Source organism: Blastomyces dermatitidis, assembly GCF_000003525.1.
Source record: "Blastomyces dermatitidis ER-3 genomic scaffold supercont1.4, whole genome shotgun sequence".
Lineage (NCBI taxonomy): Eukaryota > Fungi > Ascomycota > Eurotiomycetes > Onygenales > Ajellomycetaceae > Blastomyces > Blastomyces dermatitidis.
The window spans coordinates 1,648,419-1,652,227 of NW_025544777.1; positions in this window are offsets into that span (position 1 = coordinate 1,648,419).

Sequence of the window (3,809 nt, forward strand, 5' to 3'; positions counted from 1 at the left end):
TCGTTCAGCTAAGACAGCTGAGCTTTCATCTCACTGTAAGAAGAATGGGGATAATAGATTTAATAGAAGAGTAGAAACTCTTCTGAGAATTAATCTATAAGCCCTTTCATCATGAGACAGAGATCTTGCAGACTTATATAAAGAAGAATCTGAAGAATAACTTTATCTAATCTTCACAGGTCTCTGTGAAAGTCTCTGTGATATTTATAAAGAAGAAGAATGAAGATTTCAGATTGTGTATGAACTATTACAATCTGAACTTCAAGATTTTAAAGAGTCACTATTCTCTGTCTCTGATTAAGAATATAATTAATTATCTCACAGAAGCTGTCATATTCATATAACTGAATGTAATTAATATATATACACAGCTGTGAATACAGTCTGAGAATGAATAAAAGACTGTCTTTAGAACTGTGCTGAGATTATTTGAATATCTAGTGATATCTTTTGATTTAACTAATATCTCTGTGATATTTCAGTCTTTTATTAATAAAACACTTCATGTATATCTGAATATCTTCATAATAATATATCTGAATAATGTGATAATGTACTTTATAAAGAAGAAAGAACACACTGAGCATGTACAAACTGTATTAAAGGTCTTAGATGAGATAGAACTGTATATTAAACTTATAAAGTATAACTTCAGTATCTATCAGATTAATTTTCTAGAATATATAATTACTGCAGATAACATTCAGATGAAATCTTCATAGATTAAGACTATTCTATTATAATCAGAGTTAACTAGTATTTATAAGATTCAGATCTTTCTGAGCTTTGTGAATTTCTATAGATGATTTATCTTTACATTTATAAGAATCTTCTTAACTCTTATAGACATACTGAAGAATGAAAATAAGAAGAAGTTATTCTATGAATAAAGAATGAAAAGATTATTGAGAAGAGAGAGTTGTAAGAACTTTCTTATCTCAGAAGCTTACAGAGTCTTTATAAGATTAAAATAGATATTCACAGATATAGTAATACTGTTTCACTTTAATCTCTTACTCTTAATCAGATTGAAGACAGATGCCTTCTTCTTTATAATTTCAGAAATATTCTTATAACTACAGTTAAATAAGAACTGAGTTTCAGTGATCTTTTTCTTACAGAAGATGTAATCTGTGAAGATTAATTATAACATTTATAATCAAAAGCTTCTTATAATAGTGAAATTCTTCTATCACTAATATTACTACTTTAAGAGTCTTATGATAGTGATTACTGTTAGAACTGATTATAATAGCTTATAATAGTTTGCTTTAATTAAGAAACTCTTACAGTGATAGATTCACTGAGTTCAGAGACTGAGTGAGTTCTGATTCAAGATAGAGTATATCAAGAGAACTAAGAACTCAGTAAACAGACTCTCTTACAGGCCTGACTATGTCAAGAAGACCAGAGTGATAGCTAGAGAAGACAGAAAAGCTTCATGAGATACTCAGACTGAGTATTATAAAGAGATTAACTACAGAGTCTCTTAATTCTGTATAAAAGAAGAAAGAGAAGAGAGAGAAGAAGTCTGTAAAACTACTCTCTGTAATACTAAGAGTTAACACTCTGAGAATCTCTGTGAGAATTCTTGAAAAGAATATCTATAATCTGAAGAATTTACAGACTTTAAAAAGTATTATAAAAGACTTGATATAAGAAGAAATAGAGTATAAGACTTTATAAGATCTTCTATTCAGATTGTCTAAACTGCAACTGAAGAATGAATATACTCAGTATATTCAGAAACTGCTTATAACAGAGATTAACTCTGCAGAAATAAAGAATTGAAAAGACTTAAATAATCTCTTATAAAGAAAGAGTCAGATTTTAATAAATTGACTGATTCAGCTGTAAAAAAAGATTCAGAATTAAGCAGATCTGTTCAAAAAATTGTATTCTGATCTTTTATAAAGAGAAAAATAAAAGAATCTTATTTAGACAAGTGAAATGAAAGCTGGCAGAAACAAAAGAAGAGTATACATTATTCAAGATTTGAAACAAAACCCAAGTGGAAATCTTGTTCAATTAAATGTAAAAAGAAAATATTCTCATCTATAATACAGCTGACATTAGAACATGACTATTTCAAATCTTATATACAAAGATTTGATGATAGATTTGATTCAATAGAATGCTCATTCTGCAATGCAAATGAGAATTCTGAGTATATTGTAATACACTATGCATTATACAATAGCCTCAGAGTCAGATTGAAAGAGAAGTATGATCTAAATCGATTAAATATGAGATTCTTATTCTCAACTGAGACAGGAATTAAATACTTAATAGACTTTCTATCAGAAACTCAAGCAGCTACAAGAAAATGACTGAATTCAGAAATATCTGAATATGAAGAGGAGGAAATTGATCAGATATAGTCTGTTAAAACAGCTATATACTATCTTTCAATAATTTGTTTCATTACAGTCTCTTATTATTTTACTTTACTTTTTTCTTTCTATTCTTTTCTACCTATCTATTTAATGTGTCTATCTTTAAGACTGTGTTCTCTTTTCTTTTGTCATGTGAAATGGTTTTAAAGTATCAGAAGATGTTAAAATACTGCAATTTATAAACAGTTTTTGTATTCTGAGCTGAAATTTTCTGATTTTGCATATCTGAAATTGATGAATGTATAATAGTTAACTTTATAGATATAGGAAAAACCCTGAGAACTTTTAGTTCTCAGGTAGATGTCATAGTCTCTGACTGTATACATCTATAATTGAATAATAATAACAATAATAAGAGTCAGATTTATATATCTGTGAATAAGTTTCTATACATAGAACTTATTAAAAGATATTATAACTCTTCTCTAGTAGATTACTTTTTAAATACTAGAACTTATAAGTGGCTCATAGAGAAATACTTCTGATCAAAGATGTGAGAACTTATAAAGAAAATAGTAAATTCTTATACTATTTATCAGAATTCATAGATAGTGTGATTCAGATTATATAAAGAACTTACTTCTCTACTCATTCTGCAGAAATCTTGAGAACAGCTAGAAATAAACACTCTTATAAGTCTCTTTGAAAGTAAGAATATATATAATACCTGTTTTAATAGTGTGCTGATGTCTTTGATGCTGAACTATTTGCAATAGTGAAAGCTTTCAAACTCATAGAAATAAAATCTCATAAAAGAGAAAATAGTTTGAAAGAGGCATGGATATTCTCTGATAGTCAAGCTGCTTTAAAAAGACTTAGAAATAGTCAGATTTATAATGATCAAATGAATCTTGAACTGATCTTAAACTCTGTTTTGAAAATTCAAAAGAGAAGAATATCAAAGCTGATAATTCATTTGCACTGAGTTCCTGCTCATATGAATATTCATGGCAATGAATTGACTGATTCAGCTGCAAAAAAGAGTGCAGAATTAAGCAGATCTATTCAAAAAGTTGTATCCTGGTCTTTTATAAAGATAAAAATAAAAGAATCTTGTTTAGATAAGTGAAATGAAAGCTGGCAGAAACAAAAGAAGAGTATACATTATTCAAGATTTGAAACAAAACCCAAGTGAAAATCTTGTTCAATTAAATGTAAAAAGAAAATATTCTCATCTATAATACAGCTGAAACTAGAACATGGCTATTTCAAATCTTATATATAAAGATTTGATGATAGATTTGACTCAATAGAATGCTCATTCTGCAATGCAAATGAGAATTCTGAGCATATTGTAATGCACTGTGTGTTATACAATAGTCTCAGAGTCAGATTGAAAGAGAAGTATAATCTAAATCAATTAAATATGAGATTCTTATTCTCAACTGAGACAGGAATTAAATACTTAATAGA